Source organism: Procambarus clarkii, chromosome 4, assembly GCF_040958095.1.
Source record: "Procambarus clarkii isolate CNS0578487 chromosome 4, FALCON_Pclarkii_2.0, whole genome shotgun sequence".
Classification (NCBI taxonomy): domain Eukaryota; kingdom Metazoa; phylum Arthropoda; class Malacostraca; order Decapoda; family Cambaridae; genus Procambarus; species Procambarus clarkii.
In genome coordinates, this window is record NC_091153.1 from 61,094,325 (window position 1) to 61,121,581 (window position 27,257).

The following is a 27,257-nucleotide window of genomic DNA, read 5'->3' on the forward strand; positions in this document are numbered from 1 at the left end:
AAGGGAATCGACAGGGTAGATAAAGACAGGGTATTTAACACAAGGGGCACATGCACTAGGGGACACAGGTGGAAACTGATTGCCCAAATGAGCCACAGAGATATTAGAAAGAATTTTTTTAGTGTTAGAGTGGTTGAAAAATGGAATGCATTAGGAAGTGATGTGGTAGAGGCTGGCTCCATACACAGTTTCAAGTGTAGATATGATAGAGCCCAATAGCCTCAGGAACCTGTACACCAGTTGATTAGCAGTTGAGAGGCGGGACCAAAGAGCCAAAGCTCAACCCCCGCAAGCACAATTAGGTGAGTACAATTAGGTGAGTACACACATACACACTTCTGTCTTCGCTAGAAGACAGAAGAGTTAGGGGGATATGATCACCACGTACAAGATTCTCAAAGGAATTTACAGGGTAGATAAAGACAGGCTATTCAACACAAGAGGCACACGCACTAGGGGACACCGGTGGAAACTGAGTTCCCAAATGAGCCACAGAGATAGTAGAAAATTTTATAATCTCATATACATATAATATATATAATCATATATATGAACAAATCATATGATTATATGATACATATAATCTCTTCCAACATATAATCTCTTCCCACAACCAGACCATTACCAGAGAAGTCTTAACGAAAAACACGGAAATCATCGATAGATACAGCGATAGCAGGCGGCTTGATATCTGCAAGGCACTACACATCAAGAAGTCAACACCAGCAATCAATAGCCAATTAATGCACAACTATATTCTACCCACTTCAAGACTCCGCACCAATATAGAAGCATCAAGAAAAACGGGCCAATAAGCACTTTGCAGTTACTTCCATTCTTCCCTTTAACTTACCCAATATTATTCCCATTGTTTCGTGTTCTGTCTTGTGTTGAAAGTTTGTTTTCACCTCATCCAAAACTGTTGTAACATATCACCTCACCCAAATGCAGGTATATAAAATGAAAAGTCGTTTGAATTATAGCATAGTAAGAAATCTGTTTAGTGTTTGCAGGTTATAGTTGCGTGTGTGTAAACTAAAGTCTTTGAAAATGTAATAAGTTATTATGAAACGCGTCCAAGTGTCGCATCAGACTAAAAATAAAAATGAATTTTGGAGAACTGATTTTTCAATTACCATCAACAGTGAAAAGAAACATAAGAAATATTGAGAAAATTCGTGTTAGAATTATTAATCTTACTTTTTCGGTCATATTTAATAATATATATATATATATATATATATATATATATATATATATATATATATATATATATATATATATATATATATATATATATATACATATATATATGTGTATATATATATATATATATATATATATATATATATATATATATATATATATATATATATATATATATATATATATATATATATATATATATATATATATATACACATATATATATGTATATATATATATATATATATATATATATATATATATATATATATATATATATATATATATATATATATATATATATATATATATATATATATATATATATATATATGCACAACTTGCCTGAACATGCAAGAGAAGTTATACATCCTTAGAACACTTTCCCACCAGGAGATTCGAACCCTAGCCAGCACAGAAGCCTTACAGCAACTGGCATAACTGGTACGCCTTTAACCCACTGCACCACAGCTCAGACCCTTAAAAGAGATGATAATTTTGGAGTATTTTAATCCCCCAAAGATCACCACCTCCCAAGGGCAACTAGAGCATTGTGAGGGGCTACTCACATTTTTTCATCAAATTCCTGTTAATATGGGAGAACTCTGTGTCTATGCTTAATACACAACTTGCCTAAACACACAAGAGAAGTTATACAACCTTAGAACACTTTCCCACCAGGAGATTTGAACCCTAGCCAGCACAGAAGCCTTACAGCAACTGGCATAGCTGGTACGCCTTTTACCCACTGCACCACAGCTCAGACCCTTAAAAGAGATGGTAATTTCGGAGTATTTCAATCCCCTAAAGATCACCACCTCCCAAGGGCAACTTGAGCATTGTGAGGGGCTTCTCACATTCTTTCATCAATTTCCTGTTAATTAACAGGAATTTGTTGCAAGAATACCTGTCCTGTATGGGTGGTAGTGGACCCCATACCTATCCTGTTGGTGGTAGGTGACTCCATGCCCGTCCTGTGGGTGGTAGTTGACCCCATACCTGTCCTGTGGGTGGTAGTGGACCCCATACCTATTCTGTGAATGGTAGTTGACTCCATGCCCGTACCGTGGGAGGTAGTGGACCCCATACCCGTCCTGTTGGTGGTAGTAGACCCCATACCCGTTCTATGGGTGGCAGTGGACCCCATACCTATTCTGTGAATGGTAGTTGACTCCATGCCCGTACCGTGGGAGGTAGTGGACCCCATATCCGTCCTGTGGGTGGTAGTAGACCCCATACCCGTTCTGTGGGTGGCAGTAGACCCCATACCCGTCCTGTGGGTGGTAGTGAACCCCATACTCGTCCTGTGGGTGGTAGTGGATCCCATACCCGTCTTGTGGGTGGTAGTGGACCCCATACCCATCCTGTGAAGTGGAAAAGGTTACAGAGTTTGATAATGGGGCTCAGGGACTGAACCACAAAATCCATTTGGCTAAGCAAGTTACAGTTTTGATAAGCTATTTACATGTACCATAAACACACCTCTATTTTGGCTGGACATGGTAGTGGTGGGGTCGAAGCCTACATAGGTTGAAGAAATAATGATATTGGGATATACGTCAGATATGAACATGTGATATAAACGTCAGATATGAAGGATATCTCGAGGCCTGTGATGGCTGCATAAAAATAAAACAGGCATAAAAATCAAGGATAATTAAGAAGGCCTATTTGCTACCATTTATACCAAGCCAGACTCGCTGATATGTCTGGCCTTCGCTTGAAACAATCCAGCTCTCCCGCGTCTGTTAACCGATAAATTATTCTATATATCAACACCTTTATATGAAATATTTACCCCAGTCTATTCTAAGCAACAATTTTCGGAATTTGTCCCCATTGATTCCTGTTCTGTTTTGTGCTGATGTATATCACATTAATAGACTCCCCCCCCCATTAAATATCCTTCCATTCAATTGTTTACTTTAATAATGTCCTCACTTATTTTTCCCCATTCTACAGAATGTAAATTAATCCTCATAAATCCCTCTTCACACGGGAAGCTTCAAATCCCCAGGATTAACTGGGGATTAAAAATTAAAAAATATAATTTTTCCATTCTATAATATGGGGTCCAAAACAGCACTACGTTACCCATCTGGGTCCTAAAAAGGGGCAAAATAAAGCCGAAGTATATTTCACATCTCGCTGTGAACTTCAGTATACTTGTCTAAATCGAATACTTATACCTATTGCTTGGCTTATGATTTATGCTAATCATAACACCCAGATCCCTCTTGCACTCAGATTTTGCAATATCAACATTGACTGATTGCCGGTAAACCTATTGTTATTTCCTTTGATTTAAACCTTACATGTGTCTATATCTGTTACTCTTGCAACTGCTTCACGCTCTCTCATTAACCCCATTTATTGGTAGTTTATCTCCAGTGAAATAACCATGCCCAGGTCCAGCTTAAGGTAACTCCAACATAACATAACACAATCACGTTCTTTCTGGCTGCAAATGGACCAGTGTGACCTCACCTTTCCAAAGGTCTCCACAGTCTCAACTGAACCCCTTACCTAACATGCACACTAAAGTCAGATTTGGCTTTTATATATAGATAACACATTAGGAAATAGATAACTCATTAAGAAAGCCATAACTCACTTTGTATGGAATAAATATTGGTTGGAAGTTGGAGATATAATCGTTAATACTGAAAGGAAATCGCCATATATTTTCTGCATTTGGGTAAATGGGGCGATATTTTAATAAAGGTTTGGAATTCATGAAATATATTTATGATTTGGTTTATAAATGATTTATTCAGACGATGAGTCACAATAACGGGGCTGAATATATGATAACCAAACCACACACCAGAAGATGACGAGACAACGATGTTTCGGTCCGTTCTGAACCATTATCAAGTCGTGTGTCTTGAGTTTAAATGATATAATGTTGGATATCATCCAATGATAGCTTATTGGGTGTTCTTGAATGTATTGGTAGGATAGCATAATATTAATAAAGTCAACATTTCACGGTTTCTAATGATGGATGCCATATTTTATTTCGAAGATATCATCACCTAGGATGGCATTGAACAGTCTATAATATGTTTATCTTATCTTTCGTTATATAATTTAGATGCGAGGTTCACTTACAATACTGTTGATATGTAAATGCAGCTTCACCTGCCTTCTTGAACTACAGGTTTTAGGTCTCACTTGAGTAGGTATACTCAAAGGTATGTCTTGGTACAGTTCCAGAAAATGACAAAAAAAGCTACAATATAAAGTTTTTTTGTGTCGTCCAGATCAAGCATTTGTTTCCAGGCAAGAACGGGAATTGCCTCCACAAATGTAGGCAATATATATATATGGCCCCAAGCGGTTCATGGCTTGATAATCTTGTTGATCTATTAATGACCTTAAAGGCGCTGCCTCCTTTCCAGGATAATAATAGTGGTTTACTTTATACAACGAGCCCACGTATTGTGGTCAATTTTTTATAAATCGGATTTTAAATAATGCTTTGTGCATGAAGACTGATATCCTTGGAAGCGCTTCTCGTATTGAAACATACAGGGACAGTGTGTATAGATGTGGAAATTGTTAACTAAAGTAATATTTATAATATTGCTATAATATTACTAATACTATAAAGTAAGATTTAATCGCATGAACTATTCTCTAATATTAATTATGAATTACCTCTTATAACTCCTCATTTATTAAGGGGTTTCGTACACAGCGTCCGTATGAACCATTTCCGAGGCTTCGAATAACAGCAATATTTACGAACACAGTTAAACTCGGATCATCCCCAGAGATATCCTGACAAGCAACACTGAAATAATAGAGAGCCACAACCACAATATAAGGTCATGGGCGAGGCACTGAACATCAAACAAGCCCAGCCACGTATCAACACCCTAATTGTCATCAAGGAGACCAAGACGGACCTTGCAACATGCCGCCGCAGCCATTGTTGCCACATGGGAGACTGGTGAGCTGCAGTGGGGGTCCTCACCCACCTGACTCCCACCTTACTCTCAGGTATACATTCGCCACTATTGCATTACTCCTGTGTTACAGGTTATTCATGCCCGTGCCACCTCTAGGGTGGCTTAACCTTCATCAATCATTACTTTTGCATTACAAGCTCATTATTGCCAGTGTTACACGGACATTTCGTTCTGAGTAGCTAAATCTAAAACAACAACAACAACAGCCTTGAAAGCTCAGTTATAGCCCTGCTCCTGTGCCAGGTATATCCACTACGGCCTCACCATAGCCCGGGCTACTGCGAAATTTTTTTCTGAGTTGCTGAATCCAAAACAACAACCAAATTTTATTCACTTGTAATCAGCCCTTGAAAATGTTGACTGGATCAACGAAAACATGCGACGAAGTAGAGAAGATTCGTATTAGAATAATTGATCTTACCCCCATTCTCTCATATTCAATCTATATAAATAAAAATGGAAATGTTTGTTTGTTCAAAATCGCTAATCTCCTAAACTTCTTCACTGATTGCCTTCAAATTTTCACGCAACGTTCCCTTCGCATCCTAGCGGGTTTTTATATGCATACTATATAGATGTGGCATCTGTTACGGGAAAAAACAGGCTTTTTTTGAAAAGCTGTGTTTTTTGGGTGTTTTTCATGTGAGGGAAATCTTCGAAACTTCTTTACCGATTGCTTTGAAATTTTGACACAGCATTGCACTTGAATAGACAAGTGTTTTTATATACCTACTGTATACATGCCTCACCTGTGACAGGAAAAAACATTTTTTTTAAACAGCGCCATCTGTAGGACATCAGAGCAACACACGCTGTAATCTCCGAAAGTTCTTCTCCGATTGCTTTGAAATTTAGAAACAACGTTCCATTCTAATACAGGACGTGTTTTTATATACCTACTATTTAGATGCCACACCTGTGACAGTTAAAAAATATGTTTTTTTTTTTTTAAACAGCGCCACCTGTTGCACGTAAGAGCAGGACATGATATACAAAATATATTACGATTCCATTTCAATGTTTCCGATTGCATTGATAAATTGAATTATCATAGATTTTTATTTATTTTCATTTTTATTTAATTATTTTCTGTGACGTTGTGTTGGAATTGAGCTGTGTTGTCTCCTATACTGTTCATTTTGTGGGTTTAGCTTATTTGTTTCTTTTTTCATTGTTTTTTAATTGTTCTTCTTACTTTTCAGTGCAATTGGTAGTGAAATTGAGCTGTGAACGATTGATCTGCGTTTTAATTGAAATTTTTCGTTAGTATATTTTGTTTCTGTTTTGAAAATAAGAAAATGGACAACACGTTACTTTCACAGCTGCAAATGTGCAAAAACAGCTATGAATCCACGGGCTACAACATTAACTGCTTTGTTCACGTTATGCCAAAATGACGCGTTTGTGAAAACATTGCTGTATTCGGAAGTGTCTACGTATTACACGTGGAATGCCAGTAGATTTTGGCAGCATTTCGATCCCAAAATGGCATAACAATAGCTCTTGCATTGTCCAGAAATGCTGCGACATTGTTACCAGGTGGAAGAACTGCTACTTCGGCTTTGAAATTGCCATTGAACATGCAATCCATTGAAACTCCCACGTGCAATATTTCCAAAGCATCCGGCATGGGAAAAGTATTGCAGAAATGTAAACTTATTCTTTGGGATGAATGCACAATGGCCCACAAAAAATCGCTCGAGGCTCTTGATTGATCATTGCAAGATTGGCATGGAAACATCACAACATTTGGGAATGCATTAATATTGTTTGCAGGAGATTTCAGGCAAACATTACCTGTAATTCCTTGATACAAGTCCATCGACACTGTAGAGGAAGCAGATGAAACAGTTAGTAATCCAACAGAATTTTTTAATTCACTCGATCTGCCAGGGATACCATCACTCGTACGGCAATTGAAAATCTGCGTGTAAATTATCATGTTGCGAAATATCAGTCAGTACACGGGTGCAGGGTATAAGGGTGTAGAGTACACTGGTGTAGAGTACATGGGTGTAGAGTATAAGGGTGAAGAGTACACTGGTGTAGAGTACATGGGTGTAGAGTATAAGGGTGTAGAGTACACTGGTGTAGAGTACATGGGTGCAGGGTATAAGGGTGTAGAGTACACTGGTGTAGAGTACATGGGTGTAGAGTTTAAGGGTGTAGAGTACACGGGTGTAGGGTACAATTAAGGGTGTAGAGTATAAGAGTGTAGAGTACATGGGTGTAGAGTATAAGGGTGTAGAGTACATGGGTGTAGAGTATAAGGGTGTAGAGTACAAATAAGGGTGTAGAGTACATGGGTGTAGAGTATAAGGGTGTAAAGTACAAGGGTGTAGAGTTCAATTAAGGGTGTAGAGTACAAGGGTGTAGAGTACAAGGGTGTAGGGTACATGGGTGTAGAGTACAAGGGTGTAGGGTACAAGGGTGTAAAATACACGGGTATAGAGTACAAGGGTGTAGAGTACTCGGGTGTAGAGTACAAGGGTGTAGAGTACAAGGGTGTAGAGTACAAGGATGTAGAGTACAAGGGTGTAGAGTACTCGGGTGTAGAGGACTCAGGTGTAGAGTACAAGGGTGTAGAGTACATATGTGTAGAGTACACGGGTGTAGAGTATACGGGTGCATTGTACACGGGTGTAGAGTACATGGGTATAGAGTACACCCTTCACACCCAAGTACTAATATCCAGGGCCTGGAGGAGGGGGCCACCTGACACAGGCAATAATAGGTCAGTAGGTCAAGGGGGGACAAGACCAGTACAACTGACACAGGAACAATTAACACACAAGACGGTGAATAGTTTAGGTATTTGTTTATGTTAATCTGTGTACCCAGGTGGGTACAGGGACTAATGGCTGCTGGCTGTCAACCTGTTCTCTTAAAAAATAACGTCGCTTTTGGCCGTTTGCCCGTATGGCCGAAAGTGGACGTAATTTGAAAATGAAAAAAAAAATGAAAATAAATTTTGGATTTTTTTTCAAAACAGTATGATAAGGGTCCTCTGGTAGGTTAAGTGGGCAGGAAATTCTCGTAACGTTCCCAATTTTTATGAAAAATGTTAATTGAAAGTTTCCTCTCCTAACCTTTCCGAGTAGGCCAGAGGACTCAAACAGAAAACGGGACAGTACGTCACTTTTGTGAGTCTATTTCATTTCAAATTACGTCCACTATTGGCCATAGCGCGCATACGAGCGAAAAGCGACGTTATTTTTAAGATTACGGGTTGGGCTGAGAGCTTTACCCATCCCATAGCTCATGTTAAGCCTGGCTGTACTCTCCCTGGAATATGACCCCTCTAATTATATTACAACCAGGTACACACACTCACACACACAGAGCATCGCAGCTGAGTGGATAATGCCCGTGAGTCGTAGTCCTAATGGCCCAAACTTCGATTTCGGGCCGAGGCAGAAACAAATGGGCAATTTCTCTCACCCTTGATGCTTCTGTTCACCTAGAAGTAAATAGGTACCTGGGAGTTAGACAGCTGCTAAGGGCTGCTTCCTGGGGATGTGTGTGTGTGTGTGTGTGTGTGTGTGTGTGTGTGTGTGTGTGTTTTAGACAAATATAAAATGTATGTAGAAAATGTAATAGAGGAAAAAATAGATTGGTTAGAAAGGCGGGATCCAAGAGCTAATAGCTCGATTCTGCAAGAACAAATAGTAAACACACACACACACACACACACACACACCCAGTCACATACACACACACTCACACACACACATAAGTTTCTTTCACCGTTGAATGCCCCTGTTAACTAGCAGTAAATAGGTACCTGGGAGTTAGTCAGCTCTCACGGAGCTGCTTCCTGATGTGTGTGTGTGTGTGTGTGTGCAACCCGTTCTCACACAAGACAGCACATATATGACTTAATGCTTAAAGTCAATATGTTGAATATGAATTAGTAAATATGTGACATATTCCCAGTTACTTTTTTTCTAAGGCCCAAACTCTTCCTCACGTACCAATTTACGTCTCACAGTATCCATCCGTCAACCTAGATAGCAGAATAGTCGTGATTGGTTCAATTATAAGGAAAATTGTAGTTTTCAGATCCCACATGGGTTGTGAAATTTACCTACTATTGTCCATGCTCTTAGAATATTACAGATCAGCTACTTCCTATTGAAGGCTCGTAGTTTTGTTTTGAGAAATATTAGTTGTTCTTAGTAAATTATAATAAGCACTAAAAATTATTACATAGAATAACAGTCCTTCGTCAATCAATATTATATACCATAGTTTGTGCTTTACAAATCTTTAAAGGATGTTTTGTAGGAACGCTAACAGAAAACGATGTTACGTTGGAATGTCTATGGGGTAAACTACTGCAAACAGGATATTATTGTGTCTACTATACCAACTATAGCTAGGATGGGTATATTGTCCACTACCACCTGTTAGGTGGGTAAGGGGTCCAATACCACCCACAGGATGGGTATGAGGGTCACATCCACCCACAGGATGAGTATGGGGACCACATCCACCCACAGGAAGGGTATGGGGTCCAATACCACCCACAGGATGAGTATGGCGTCCACTACAACCCACAGGATGGGTATGGGGCTCCAACCACCCATAGAATGAGTATGGGGCTCCAACCATCCATAGAATGGGTATGGGGTCCAATAACACCCACTGGATGTGATTGGCGTCCATTGTCGAGCTCGAAAACCGCAGCATTCATCTCAGAACCATGCCTATTTCACGCAGATTCCTTAATAAACGTAAGAATTTTATATGTCACAAGAAAGATAGAAATATAAGCTTCATTCTAAATACCTTACCATGGGTATATTTAAATTTAAAGCGAAGATACGTGTACTTTTATAATAGCCGAGCTCCGACCGCAGACAGATCGATCGACCGAGCAACTCTCTCGCAGAACAATGTTTATTTTACGTGAATTCGTTAATAAACATATGTGTTTTATATGTCTCAAGAAAGGCAGACATATAAGCTTCACATTAAACACTTTACCATAGACATATTTAAAGTTCTAATGAAGATACATGTATTTTAAAAATTACGGAGCTCCCACCCCGTACAGACTGAACGACAGAGCAACTCTCTCATATCAATGTTTATTTCACGTAAATTCATTAATAAACACAAATGTTTTATATGTCTTAAGCAAGTTAGAAATAAGAGCTTCATTTTCAATACATTACAATAGACATATTTATAGCTCAAGTGAAGATACATATGTTTTTATAGTAGCGCTCAGTAGCTTGTCGGGCATGGAGTGCAGACGCCTACGCACTTGCCGATATATTGTATAATTAACAAAGATACGTAAATAAAGCCTAAAATCTTATATGCCTCCAGAAAGACCGAGATATGAACATTATTATGATTGCACCAAATGAAATATATCATGTTCGAGAACAAAGATATATCAATTTTAAATTAAGTTTCGACTCTTGCTCGGGCGAGAGAGATGGGGCGACTCTCGCCCCATCTATTGGGGATTCTGTCCACTAAAGACCCAAAGCTACTCAAACCCTCCTAGCATTATTTAGGTAATGAAGTAATATGGTATATATACTCACTATAATGTGGGTGCTGAATGCAGAACATGAGAAAACATATATTTACTCCAAACTAATGTAATTTCATTATGAAATAAGTAAATAAGTAGCATCAAAGGAAGTCGACGGTCCAAGCGTCAATGTTGTGGAGCGACTTATCCAAGATATATCGTTGTTTGGAAAGTGTTTGTTGGCATATCCAGTTGTCGCACTTCTCTGCACAAATTATCACAAATTTAAATTATAATGTTAGCAAGTAGAATACATATTTTTAATAAAATCTAACATAAGTAGTCAGAAAACATTTAACATTTATTAAAAAATATATGTTTGGAAGTTAAATTTATTTATTTTATTTATTTATTTATATATATATACAAGAAGGTACATTGGGTTTGTCAGAATACATTGGAGAGTACAGTATTTACACTCTTGTAAAGCCACTAGTACGCGCAGCGTTTCGGGCAGGTCCTTAATCTAACAGATAATTTTAAGTAGGTAATTTCTATCAGAATTGATAAATGACAAAGATACATTGCAAGAGAAAAATGAGATGAGAGAGCTTAGTAAGTATATTAAAGCACATTGTTATATTAAAGCTCTGATTGATTACATTGACAGCTTGATTAGTAATTTAAACAAGATTAATAGACACCATACAGCAGATTGACAGCACATATAAGACAGCAATGATCACAATGGTAAAGATGTTCAGATTGGGTACATAAAGATTGGGAGACTGGGTAGCAAAAGATACAGATAAACAAGATTTATGAACACCATACAGCAGATTGGCAGCACATATAAGAAGACATCAATGATCACAATGGTAAAGATGTTCAAATTGGGAACATAAAGGTTGGGAGATTGGGTAGCAATAGATACAGTGCAATTTTAAGGCAAAAAGTGAAAAACTATGAAGATGAAATTAGATACCTTTTAGTATTGATTTTGAATGATGCAAAAGTTGGACAGCTTTTCAATTCAGTAGGGAGTGAGTTCCATAAACTGGGTACCTTTATTTGCATAGAGTGTTTACACAGATTAAGTTTAACTCTGGGGATATCAAAGAGATATTTATTTCTTGTGTGGTGATAATGGGTCCTATTACATCTGTCCAGGAAGAGTTTCAGAGCAGGATTTGCATTTAAGAACAGGGTTTTGTAAATGTAGTTGACACAAGAGAATTTATGGAGTGAGATTATGTTTAGCATGTTTAGGGAGTTAAACAAGGGGGCTGTGTGTTGTCTGAAAGCAGAATTTGATATTATTCTGATAGCAGATTTTTGCTGGGTGATGATGAACTTGAGGTGGTTTGCAGTGGTTGAATCCCATGCACAGATACCATAGTTGAGATAGGGATAGATTAGTGCATAATATAGAGAGATGAGAGCAGAGTTAGGTACATAATATCTGATTTTGGAGAGTATACCAACTGTTTTACAGAGTTTCTTAGTTATGTGTTGTATGTGGGCACTGAAATTGAGTCTCTTGTCTAGGAATAGGCCAAGAAACTTTCCATCATTTTTATTGCTAATGTTTACTTTGTCTATCTGAAGCTGAATTGCATTTGTAGATTTGCTTCCAAATAGGATGTAGTAGGTCTTTTCTATGTTAAGTGTTAGTTTGTTGGTTGACATCCATAAGTGGACTTTTTTTAGTTCATTATTAACAACATCATTTAGTGTATGTGGGTTGGGGTTGGAGTAGATGAGGGTAGCATCATCAGCAAACAAAATAGGTTTCAGAATGTTAGACACATTAGGCAGACCATTGATGTATATAAGAAATAGAAGAGGCCCCAAGATGCTGCCATGTGGCACTCCAACGGTTATTGGTAGAATGGGAGAGGTTATATTATTGATGGCTACACATTGGTGTCTATCACTAACTTCAAATCGACTTCATAGGACAATAGTTTTGTTATATATATTCGCTATTCGTTGACATGCGTTCGCTACTTAAACAACCATGTACTGTACTTATGTAAAATCTCCCATGTCTCTTCGCTCATCTCACCGAGCCCTACAGGCTCTGTGATATATTGTTTAATTAAGTTGACCAGACCACACACTAGAAGTTGAAGGGACGACGACGTTTCGGTCCGTCCTGGACCATTCTCAAGTCGATTGTGAATGGTCCAGGACGGACCGAAACGTCGTCGTCCCTTCAACTTCTAGTGTGTGGTATGGTCAACATACTTCAGCCACGTTATTGTGACTCATCGCCTTGTTTAATTAATTGAGATTCACAAATAAAGCTTATAATTGTATATGTTATCAAAAAGGCAGAGCTTAGTTTAGTTCATTTATTATGCACCCCATACCCATCCTATGGGCGATAGTGGAGTGTTACAGAGGCACATAATGGGCTCAGGGACTGAGCCCCACAATTCATATAGCCAAGCAAGTTATAATCTTGATAAGCTAGTTACAAAAGTCAATGCACATTGTCACATCAACAATGGGCTCGAGACCGACCACAAGTACAGTTTATAATTTAAGCAACTGACATATATGGAGGGCTAGTGTCACAATTGATATGTTTATCCTACACATAACCCCCTCTCCCCCATCAAATGGGCAGCGGTGGATAGGTTACAATCAAGTCGTTTTTTGCGTTTTATTCAGAGATTAGATCTTATTGGGTGAGGAAAGATATTCATATTTTAAAGAAGGCTTCTTGGCTGATGCTCTCCATTGATGGAAAATATACAACCTTTTGAAAATCAATGTTAGTTTGATCTAGATATTGTAATTAACGAAAGTATTTGTCATCAGAAAGGTAGACATATAGGCTACATTTAAAATCCTTTGTCATAAATATAACTGAAGTGAAAACGAAGATATATGCGTTTTGATAGTTACTTGATGGCTAGCTCTGAGAGTGTGAAGCCCTGCACACCAGCCAATAAATTGTATAATTAGTTTCCATATATTTTAATTAATCTTAAAAATCTATATGTCAGAAGAAAGGAAGATGTAGCCGTTAATGTGACAACATTTAAAAATATATATCTCTTAAGTTAAATAAATAATACCACCTTATCGCCTGTGTCCGGACACATGAAAACTACCTAGGTATCAGTATCCAGCCAGGCGGGGATCACAGGCTGCACAATACTGATAAATTATGTAATGCACTACTTGTGGTCGATCTCGAACCCATTTATGATGTGACGACTTATAGTGAATTTTGTAACTAGCTCATCAAGATTGTAACTTGCTTAGCTAAATGAATTGTGGGGTTCGGTCCATTCATTTTCTTTCTTTATTATGCACCCCATAATACCCATCCCGTGGGCGGTGGTGTAAAGGTTTACAGAGGCACATAATCGGTTCAGGAACTGAACCCTCTAGTTCGTTCAGCGAAGCAAATAACAATCTTTTGACGCTAGTTACAAAATTATTAATGTACACATACTTATGCATACATGTACATATACATATATACATACACATGCATATTTAATCACCCACACAAATACACACATCAGTAATCTTTTGTATCACAAGTGATTCAACAAAAGGCTCACAACAGTCACTATACAAGGCACTTTACATCTATGAAGAGTCGCACAGTTACTAGTCTTGCTCCACACCCACCCAACTGGGCGGCAGCTTTACAGTCATGTGCTCCACACCCACCCAACTGGGCGGCAGCTTTACAGTCATGTGCTCCGCACCCACCCAACTGGGCGGCAGCTTTACTGTCATGTGCTCCACACCCACCCAACTGGGCGGCAGCTTTACAGTCATGTGCTCCACACCCACCCAACTGGGCGGCAGCTTTACAGTCATGTGCTCCACACCCACCCAACTGGGCGGCAGCTTTACAGTCATGTGCTCCACACCCACCCAACTGGGCGGCAGCTTTACAGTCATGTGCTCCACACCCACCCAACTGGGCGGCAGCTTTACAGTCATGTGCTCCACACCCACCCAACTGGGCGGCAGCTTTACAGTCATGTGCTCCACACCCACCCAACTGGGCGGCAGCTTTACAGTCATGTGCTCCACACCCACCCAACTGGGCGGCAGCTTTACAGTCATGTGCTCCACACCCACCCAACTGGGCGGCAGCTTTACAGTCATGTGCTCCACACCCACCCAACTGGGTGGCAGCTTTACAGTCATGTGCTCCACACCCACCCAACTGGGTGGCAGTTTTACAGTTACCTGGTGTTATTCTTCACCTATATCTTTTTCTGGTTTATCCCTATTTACATTATGCAGTTCAGGTTTCGTCGCCATACTGTAGTTTTTAGTTTAGTTAATTTATCACATAATGGGTTCAGGGACTGAACACACAATTTATTTATCTAAGCAAGTTACAATCTTGAGGAGCTAGCCACAAAATTCATAATACATCGTCACATCAACAACATGGGTTCGAGATCGACCACAAGTACAGTTTCTAAATTAAGAAAATGCCATAAGTGGAGAGCTAGTGTCACAATTGATATGTTTGTCCTGCACATTTCCACAGTAGTTTGCTTGGGTTCTTTTAATTATCTTAGATATCATTGAAGAGAACCTCCTAGGTACTATACTGTATATATATGCTGGTAAGAAGTATAATTATCCTGAGAAATCGTGTAAATTATGTTGTACGAGTGCTTCCAGTTAAGTAACATAGTTCATTTGTGTGCGCGTGCTTGAAGAGGAAATGTTATCCCCCCCCCCTCCCCATTGTAAATATTTGTGGGTTTCAGACCATACGGCCGCGGCTTACCCTCGCCGCGGTCGAGGGTAAGAACACCGGATGTATACCCAGTATTACAAGTAAACATTAGCAATAACAATTATGGAAAGTTCCTTCACCTATACATAGAGAAGAGACTGAACTTCAGCACCCACATACATCACACAAGGGGATGCTCTGAGAGAGAGAGAGAGAGTGAGAGTAAAAATGTCCACTGAGGTCTGATTAAGTCCTTTTGGGGACCTTAATCATTAGGACGTCCAATGATTAACGCAAAGTGAGGCGTATTCAGATGGTATATTGACAACATTCAGCATATCTCATAATGACCTAGTAGTACTTGGTGCACAAATACCTTTTCCAAAGGAATCACAAAACATAATTAAACACAACTGTACCGTACAGTGTTATATATTTATTTCAGTTTGAACAATTTTTAACATTAAAGGATAAATCCTTTAATTGGTTGAAATTGGTTTTAATATTCGAAATCTAATTTGTTGATGTTAAATAATATAAGGTTCAAATTTATTAAGATACATACTTTAAAAATTATTTCTATTTGAAATTTAAATAACATAAAAAGAGTACAGAATATAACAAATACCGACTATATAAAAGACCTGACACTTGCAGCACTTAATTATGCTATTGTAACACATTGAAAGTAATAACATTATTTGATTCAGCAAAGCATTTGGTAAAGTTATAATAATAATAATAATAATAATAATAATAATAATAATAATAATAATAATAATAATAATAATAATAATAATGTATTAATTATTTTAAATTATAATTCACAACTTGCTAGCGCACAAGAAACAAATCCACGAATCAACATTACATTCTGTAACACCTACACATAATCCATGGTGCCAAATATTGCAACGGTCACAGCATACCATCAGCTTCAAATCATTTGGCTTTCTGCAAATGCAGTACACTTCCATCGAGCATGACCGGATGATTCGTTTTCTTCTCAGTGTCTGAGCTGCAGGGAATGAGATGAGACACTTTCCTTTGAAGTTCTCTTGTAGATGTTGTCTCATATTCTGCACATCATACGAGGTTCACCGGATCTACACCACTTGCAAGTGATGCATCAAACGCCGCAGCATATACCCCACTCATACTTGAGTCCCTGTGTCTGCTGACATTCATTACATTGAATATCAGCTTATCATCCAAGCTTATCATCCAAGACATTTTCAAGAGGAAACTAGATTTATTCCTCCAAGGAGTGCCGGACCAACCGGGCTGTGGTGGGTATGTGGGCCTGCGGGCCGCTCCAAGCAACAGCCTGGTGGACCAAACTCTCACAAGTCAAGCCTGGCCTCGGGCCGGGCTTGGGGAGTAGAAGAACTCCCAGAACCCCATCAACCAGGTATCAACCAGGTATCCTGGCAGTTAGCAAGAGCATACAAGATAACTTCAGTAGATTTGGATGGTAATTTATGCCTGGTGTCGTATATGTTAATTTGTCCCGTTACTCTAATGTTGGAAACGGTGACCCAGTGACAACCATCAACTTGGATAATTTGAATAAATTCACCAATTGTAACTGGCCAGGAGAGGTCCCGCTACAACGCTGGGTCATGAAGGCCTGGGTCATGCAGATTTCATATGAAGGTCAGAGAGCTGTACATTTGTTCCAATGTTCATTATCTCGTCATCTGTTAAATAATTTAACATTGTCGAATGTGAAGCACTGTTATCACTCTCCTTATTGTTGCATTGGTGTGAGGAGTGGCAGTGATTGGTGCAGTTTATTTTTTCTTTAAATAGGGACATATATTTGTACTGCAGATACCAGTACAGTTGCACCGTTTCTATATATACTGTATTTTATACTTGGGTTAGCAAGGCGAGACGCTTCTCTTAACGTGATACTGTTGGTATCAAATAGAAATAGTTTTTAAAGTATGTATCTTAATAAATTTGAACCTTATATTATTTAACATCAACAAATTAGATTTCGAATGTTAAAACCAATTTCAACCAATTAAAGGATTTATCCTTTAATGTTAAAAATTGTTCAAACTGAAATAAATATATAACACTGTACGGTACAGTTGTGTTTGCCTGCCACAGCCTGCCACAGCCTTGAGAGCACGGAGCCTCTCTCTACATTGGCGACCCAGTCTGGCTAAAACATTGCGGTACAGTAGAACCTCAAGACCAAGGTATTTGTATCTGGTAACATAGTCGAGCAGAGAGCCATCATCCAACTGCATTTTGCGAACGGCCCCACCTCGTCTGGGTGGGTGTCGGTTCAAGATCTTTGTTTTCTCTACTGAGATGACTAATCATAGTTCCTGACATGTGTACAATACAGAGTTCAGAACATTTTGGGTGTTGGTATACCCATTGGTGTGGATCAGTATATCATCCACATAGCTAATGATGTGTTCGCTGGACCTTCTAGTTACTAAGTTTAAAAGTGCATTGATTAACACATTGAACAGAGTACGACTGAGGACACCTCCCTGTGGAGTGCCAAGTTCAAAATCTCTCGTTACACGCCTATGCCCTTGGAACAGTACAGATGACTTCCTGTTGGATAGATAGCCTCTTATCCACCGTAGAAGCCATCCTCCTACATTCATTTTAGCAAGTTCTCTCAGAATGACGTGTGGGTTAGCAATGTCAAAGGCTGACTTAAGATCTAGGAAAGTGGTATATGACCTATCAGTATGCAGGGTGAGGAATGTGGTAATACAGTGATGTACACTTTTTCCATGCGTAAAGCCATATATCTGGGGAGACAACATATTATTAATTTTGTAAAGGAGACGGTTGAGAACATCCTCTCAAGACATTTATAGAGACAACTAGTGAGGGAGATTGGGCGAAAAGCACTCGGCTGGTGAGGTTTAGGAATGGGAATAATAACACTGTTGGTCCATGACTTAGGAAGCTCCCCAGTTACATAGCTCATATTATACAATTGAAGCAAGGGATTCTCTGGAACTAACAGAAGCATATGCAGTGTGCCGTAAGTAACTCCATCCTCCCCGGGTGATGTAGCTTTGCCTTTATGTAGAGCAGAATCTAGTTCGTATTCAGTAAAAAACATGTCACAGTCATCCTCTTGATGACGCATGAAGTCAAGGAGCCTTGCCCTATCAGTATATCTATTATTTAATTCATTCTGTGAGGGTAGAGGAAGACTGTCAAAGCTGGAAGTCGTGGCCCAAGCATCAACAAGCTCATTTGCTCTGTGCAGAGGATTAGGGTACGAGATCTCTGCAGCATTTTTCCCTTTGATCTTGTTGATATCCTTCCATGCTCGACTTAGTGGCGTGTGAGAATTGAGACCACGGACAAAAGTTTCCCAGTCTGTCTGCCTCAGCTCCACCATACGTTCCCTGGCCTTAGCCAGAGCCGCTTGAAAGAGCCGAAGCATTTCAGCAGTGCGGGTCCTTCTATAAGCTGGTCCAATTATTCTGGCAGTGCATTTTAGTGCATGAAATTTAGAATCATTATAATAAGCATAAGTGCTATGACCAGTGTAATTTGGGTTACGTGGCCTGGACGATGGATCAAGTGTTTCTATAAACTGGTCGATAGTATCTGTGAGCTCATTGTTAAAATCTTCAACTGATGAAGGCTCAGATGAACTGCACCAATCTGACACATGGGCAACAAAATTGTCTCGTTGATCGATGGGCTGAGCCAGCCTCTTCCGCTTGAACACTCCACCAGGGAGGATAGAGCTGCCAATGTTTACAGTGGCTAATATGGCCAGATGATCAGACGCCATATCTGGCACTATTGACGAGGCGCACACGGCGTGGGAGACGTTGAAACCGAGACATAGATCAAGAATACCCCCGTAGATATTCGTCGGTTCAAGGTCACCCACAATCTGTGCATCATCGTGACTACCTAATAGTGACAACAGTTGGTTGCCGTTACGATTATTGAACTGCGAATTACCAATATTCCTATGTCTAGCGTTATAATCACCTATAATGATGGTAGGCTCAGTCTGAATGCAGATAGGAAGGTCAGCATAATTAAAGTTACAAGGAGTTGATTATTTAGTACATAGTTGTTTTTATTTTTAATTGGATGATAGAGGAGGAGTCTTTAACGTGATTGGGAATACATACACACATACATACATACATACATACATACATACATACATACATACATACATACATACATACATACATACACGTCCAGTCAGCATATAGCTATTTCGGGACAAAATCCAATACAGTTTATATTGGCGAGACGCCACTGTGATGAGTTTAATTATCACAGGAACTGTAGGTTAATGTGTGACATAGGTGAGGTTAGATGAGGCATCTACAAGCATACGAGTGTTGTGGAGGCTGGTGGTACTATGCCCAGATGTTGGAGGGTGGATTTGACTCTCCCACCCTCCCTCGCCCCCCACATTGACCGCAGAACGTGTAAGGTTACTTTTCACTCTCGCTTACCAAGGGTATATCCCCCCCCCCCCCCAACACACACACATGCATCAGATTCTTAACTTACAATATTTATGATTTACCAATTTATGTTACAACACTGACTCTCAATTTCACAATATTGTATAAACTTTGATGAATCGCACGTCTATGGGTCATCCAATAATGCTAGCAGACTTCTAGATGTTACCACTGCTAGGTTTAGGCTCGGCTACAAGTACCTCTGGGAATTTGTAACATCTGATGATGTAGATTTGACTAAATGTATACTCTGTCAGCAGAACTATTCGCATACTTTGCGTCATTATATAATGGAATGCGAAAAAATCGCGGAATTTAAAGATAACAACATCAATAGTGTCCATGAAATGTGTATAAGTACTTCATTCATAATGATGTGTTGCCCGAAATCTTAGCGAAGTATCCAAAATTTGCTTACTGTAGGTAATGCATGCACATGACTGTAAAGCTGCCGCCCAGTTGGGTGGGTGTGGAGCACATGACTGTAAAGCTGCCGCCTAGTTGGGTAAGTATGCAGCAAATGACTGTAAAGCTGCCGCCCAGTTGGGTGGGTGTGCAGCACATGACTGTAAAGCTGCCACCCAGTTGGGTATGTGTGCAGCACATGACTGTAAAGCTGCCGCCCAGTTGGGTAAGTATGCAGCAAATGACTGTAAAGCTGCCGCCCAGTTGGGTGGGTGTGGAGCAAGACTAGTAAATGCGACTCCTCATAGACGTAAAGTGCCTTTTATAGTGACTGTTGTGAGCCTATTGTTGAATTACTTGTGACAAAAGATTACTGATGTGTGTATTTGTTTGGTTGATTAAATATGTATGTGTATGTATATATGTATACGTATGTATATGTACATGTATGTGTACATTAATAATTTTGTAACTAGCGTCAAAAGATTGTTATTTGCTTAGCTAAACGAACTAGAGGGTTCAGTTCCTGAACCGATTATGTGCCTCTGTAATCCTTTACATCACCCCCCACGGAATGAGTATTATGGGGTGCATAATAAAGAAAGAAAATGAATGGACCGAACCCCACAATTCATTTAGCTAAGCAAGTTACAATCTTGATGAGCTAGTTACAAAATTCACTATAAGTCGTCACATCATAAATGGGTTCGAGATCGACCACAAGTAGTGCATTACATAATTTATCAGTATTGTGCAGCCTGTGATCCCCGCCTGGCTGGATACTGATACCTAGGTAGTTTTCATGTGTCCACACACAGGCGATAAGGTGGTATTATTTATTTAACTTAAGAGATATATATTTTTAAATGTTGTCACATTAACGGCTACATCTTCCTTTCTTCTGACATATAGATTTTTAAGATTAATTAAAATATATGGAAACTAATTATACAATTTATTGGCTGGTGTGCAGGGCTTCACACTCTCAGAGCTAGCCATCAAGTAACTATCAAAACGCATATATCTTCGTTTTCACTTCAGTTATATTTATGACAAAGGATTTTAAATGTAGCCTATATGTCTACCTTTCTGATGACAAATACTTTCGTTAATTACAATATCTAGATCAAACTAACATTGATTTTCAAAAGGTTGTATATTTTCCATCAATGGAGAGCATCAGCCAAGAAGCCTTCTTTAAAATATGAATATCTTTCCTCACCCAATAAGATCTAATCTCTGAATAAAGCGCAAAAAACGACTTGATTGTAACCTATCCACCGCTGCCCATTTGATGGGGGAGAGGGGGTTATGTGTAGGATAACCATATCAATTGTGACACTAGCCCTCCATATATGTCAGTTGCTTAAATTATAAACTGTACTTGTGGTCGGTCTCGAGCCCATTGTTGATGTGACAATGTGCATTGACTTTTGTAACTAGCTTATCAAGATTATAACTTGCTTGGCTATATGAATTGTGGGGCTCAGTCCCTGAGCCCATTATGTGCCTCTGTAACACTCCACTATCGTCCATAGGATGGGTATGGGGTGCATAATAAATGAACTAAACTAAGCTCTGCCTTTTTGATAACATATACAATTATAAGCTTTATTTGTGAATCTCAATTAATTAACCAATATATCACAGAGTCTGTAGGGTTTAGTGAGATGAGCGAAGAGACATGGGAGATTTTACATAAGTACAGTACATGGTAGTTTAGGTAACGAACGCATGTCAACGAATAACGAGTATATATATTTTTTTTTTTTTTTGTAATATAACAAAACTATTGTCCTATGAAGTCGATTTAACTTCCAAACATATATTTTTAATAAATGTTAAATGTTTTCTGGCTAGTTATGTTAGATTTTATTAAAAATATGTATTCTACTTGTTAACATTATAATTTAAATTTGTGATAATTTGTGCAGAGAAGTGCGACAACTGGATATGCCAACAAACACTTTCCAAACAACGATATATCTTGGATAAGTCGCTCCACAACATTGACGCTTGGACCGTCGACTTCCTTTGATGCTACTTATTTACTTATTTCATAATGAAATTACATTAGTTTGGAGTAAATATATGTTTTCTCATGTTCTGCATTCAACACCCACATTATAGTGAGTATATATACCATATTACTTCTCTACCTAAATAATGCTAGGAGGGTTTGAGTAGCTTTGGGTCTTTAGTGGACAGAATCCCCAATAGATGGGGCGAGAGTCGCCCCATCTCTCTCGCCCGAGCAAGAGTCGAAACTTAATTTAAAATTGATATATCTTTGTTCTCGAACATGATATATTTCATTTGGTGCAATCATAATAATGTTCATATCTCGGTCTTTCTGGAGGCATATAAGATTTTAGGCTTTATTAGCGTATCTTTGTTAATTATACAATATATCGGCAAGTGCGTAGGCGTCTGCACTCCATGCCCGACAAGCTACTGAGCGCTACTATAAAAACATATGTATCTTCACTTGAGCTATAAATATGTCTATTGTAATGTATTTAAAATGGAGCTCTTATTTCTATCTTGCTTAAGACATATAAAACATTTGTGTTTATTAACGAATTTACGTGAAATAAACATTGATCTGAGAGAGAGTTGCTCTGTCGTTCAGTCTGTACGGGGTGGGAGCTCCGTAATTTTTAAAATACATGTATCTTCATTAGAACTTTAAATATGTCTATGGTAAAGTGTTTAAAGTGAAGCTTATATGTCTGCCTTTCTTGAGACATATAAAACATATATGTTTATTAACGAGTTCACGTGAAATAAACATTGTTCTGAGAGAAAGCAAATCATGAAATGCAATTCAGCTACAGATAGACAACATTAACATCAGTAATAAAAATGATGGCAAGTTTCTTGGCCTATTCCTAGACAAGAGACTCAACTTCAGCACCCACATTCAACACATAACTAAGAAAGTCTCTAAGACAGTTGGTATACTCTCCAAAATCAGATATTATGTTCCTAACTCTGCTCTCCTCTCACTATATTATGCACTAATCTACCCCTATCTTAATTATGGTATCTGTGCATGGGGGTCTACCACTGCAAACCACCTTAAGCCCATCATCACACAGCAAAAATCTGCTATCAGAATAATAATTAACTCTGCTTTCAGACAACACTCAGCTCCCTTGTTTAAATCCCTAAACTTGCTAAATATTAACTCCCTCCACACATTCTCTTGTGTCAACTACACTTACAAAATCCTGTTCTTAAATACAGACCATGCTCTGAAACTCTCCCTGGACAGATGTAATAGGACCCATTATCACCACACCAGAAATAAATATCTCTTTGATATCCCCAGGGTCAAACTTAATCTGTGTAAACATTCTATGCAAATTAAGGGACCTAGTCTATGGAACTCACTCCCTAGTGAATTGAAAAACTGTAAAACTTTTGCCTTATTTAAAAGCAAAACCAAAAAGTACCTAATTTCATCTTCTTAGTTTCATACACTGAGCTTTAAATTTGCTCTGTACCTAGTGTTACCCAGTCTCCTAATTTTTATGTAGTATCAAACAACCTTATCATTGTGTTCATTGCTGTCTTCTTTTATGTGCTAGCCATATGCTGGATTGTGACTACCAATTTTTGTCAACTACCATTCAAGCTGTCATTGCAATCAATCTTATATTGTTTCTGCTGTATTGAGCCTACCAATTTTTGTCAACTACCATTCAAGCTGTCATTGCAATCAATCTTAGCTACCTATGTGCTTTAATATACTGTACCTACAATTTTCTCTCATCTTATTTTTTTCATTCCACGTAACTGTTATCATTTTTTTGTCTATAAATTTTGCAAGTATTTACCTTCTTAAAATTTTCTTAGATTAAGGACCTGCCCGAAACGCTGCGCGTACTAGTGGCTATACAAGACTGTAATTACCATATTATGTATCCTCACATTCCCAATGTACATTCTTGTATATGCATAAATAAATAAATAAATAAATAAATAAATAAAGAGTTGCTCGGTCGATCGATCTGTCCGGGGTCGGAGCTCGGCTATTATAAAAATACACGTATCTTCGCTTTAAATTTAAATATGCCCATGGTAAGGTATTTAGAATGAAGCTTATATTTCTATCTTTCTTGTGACATATAAAACTCTTACGTTTATTAAGAAATCTGCGTGAAATAGGCATGGTTCTGAGATGAATGCTGCGGTTTTCGAGCTCGACGCGCGACAATGGACGCCAAACACATCCAGTGGGTGTTATTGGACCCCATACCCATTCTATGGATGGTTGGAGCCCCATACTCATTCTATGGGTGGTTGGAGCCCCATACCCATCCTGTGGGTTGTAGTGGACGCCATACTCATCCTGTGGGTGGTATTGGACCCCATACCCTTCCTGTGGGTGGATGTGGTCCCCATACTCATCCTGTGGGTGGATGTGACCCTCATACCCATCCTGTGGGTGGTATTGGACCCCTTACCCACCTAACAGGTGGTAGTGGACAATATACCCATCCTAGCTATAGTTGGTATAGTAGACACAATAATATCCTGTTTGCAGTAGTTTACCTCATAGACATTCCAACGTAACATCGTTTTCTGTTAGCGTTCCTACAAAACATCCTTTAAAGATTTGTAAAGCACAAACTATGGTATATAATATTGATTGACGAAGGACTGTTATTCTATGTAATAATTTTTAGTGCTTATTATAATTTACTAAGAACAACTAATATTTCTCAAAACAAAACTACGAGCCTTCAATAGGAAGTAGCTGATCTGTAATATTCTAAGAGCATTGACAATAGTAGGTAAATTTTACAACCCATGTGGGATCTGAAAACTATAATTTTCCTTATAATTGAACCAATCACGACTATTCTGCTATCTAGGTTGACGGACGGGTACTGTGAAACGTAAATTGGTACGTGAGGAAGAGTTTGGGTTTTGGAAAAAAAGTAACTGGGAATATATCACATATTTACTAAGTCATATTCAACATATTGACTTTAAGCATTAAGTCATATATGTGCTGTCTTGTGTGAGAACGGGTTGGTGTGTGTGTGTGTGTGTGTGTGTGTGTGGTGTGGAGAGAAAAAAAGTAGTTAATAAACAGTTGATAGACAGTTGAGAGGTGGGCCGAAAGAGCAAAGTTCAACCCCCACAAACACAACTAGGTGAATACAACTAGGTGAATACATACACACACACGCGCGCGCGCGCCGGTGGCTGTTTGGATAGCACGTTATACACGCAATCCTGTGGCCCGGGTTTGATTCCCAGCGCAGGCGAGAAACAATGGGCAGTTTCTTTCACCCTAATGCTCCTGTTACCTAGCAGTAAATAGGTACCTGGTAGTTAGACAGCTGTTACGGGGTGTTTGTGTGTTGTTGTGAGAATTTATTTTTTTTAGTTAGTAACAGTTGATTGATTGACCGTTGAGAGGCGGGCCGAAAGAGCAGAGCTCAATCCCCGCAAGCACAACTAGGTGAATACACACACACACACACACACACACACACACACACACACACACACACACACACACACACACACACACACACACACACACACACACACACACACACAAACACACACACACACACACACAGTTAACCAACAAGACGAGTATGGACATGCAAAATTAATGTAAATACAGACGCCATCATTTTTCTTTAACTTCTCCAGCTGGCTACTGAGTACAGCCAAGATATGTTCCTTTACGTATTGGGTCGGTAATTGTAGCATTTCTCAGTCTAAATACCCGCTTTCTGGACCTCAAACCCGCTCTTTGGGCTTCGGCTTTAGTCTCATCGACTTTCTTTTGTTCTGGGAAAATTGAAATCTTGACTGTGTTGAAATCTTGATTTTGGCCAAGCAAATAGTCAAAGGATTAGACTCGAGGACAAATTCTCGTGTTTCAATTAATTCTGGCTCTTACAAGCAGCCGGCCGCGGTACTGGCCAGGCGGAGGTGGTGTGGTGGTGGTGGTGGTGGTGGTGGTGTGGTGGTGGTGGTGTGGTGGTGGTGGTGTGGTGGTGGTGTTGTGGTGGTGGTGGTGATAGTAGTGGTGTGGTGGTGGTGTGGTGGTAGTGGTGTTGGTGGTGGTGGTGGTGTTGGTGGTGGTGTGGTGGTGTGATGGTGGTGGTGGTGTGGTGGTGGTGTGGTGGTAGTGGTGTTGGTGTTGGTGGTGGTGGTGGTGTTGGTGGTGGTGGTGGTGGTGTGGTGGTGTGATGGTGGTGGTGTTAGTGGTGGTGTGGTGGTGGTGTGGGGGTGGTGGTGTTAGTGGTGGTGTGGTGGTGGTGGTGGTGTCATAGTGGTGGTGGTGTGGTGGTGGTGGAGATGTGGTGGTGGTGGTGGTGTGGTGGTGGTGGTGGTGTGATGGTGGTGGTAGTGTGATGGTGGTGGTGGTGGTGGTGTGGTGGTGTGGTGGTGGTGGTGGTGTGATGGTGGTGGTAGTGTGATGGTGGTGGTGGTGTGGTGGTGGTGGTGGTGGTGTGGTGGTGTGGTGGTGGTGGTGGTGTGATGGTGGTGGTAGTGTGATGGTGGTGGTGGTGTGGTGGTGGTGGTGGTGGTGTGGTGGTGTGGTGGTGGTGGTTGTGTGATGGTGGTGGTAGTGTCATGGTGGTGGTGGTGTGATGGTGGTGGTAGTGTAATGGTGGTGGTGGTGTGGTGGTGGTGTGGTGGTGTGGTGGTGTGGTGGTGGTGGTTGTGTGATGGTGGTGGTAGTGTGATGGTGGTGGTACTTACCTAGTTGTGCTTGCGGGGGTTTTGGTCCCGCCTCTCAACCGTCAATCAACAGGTGTACAGGTTCCCTAGCCTACTGGGCTCTATCATATCTACACTTGAAGCTGTGTATGGAGTCAGCCTCCACCACATCACCTCCTACTTCCTAATGTATTCCATTTGTCTACTACTCTGACACTGAACAAATTCTTTCTAAGGTCTCTATGGCTCATTTGGGC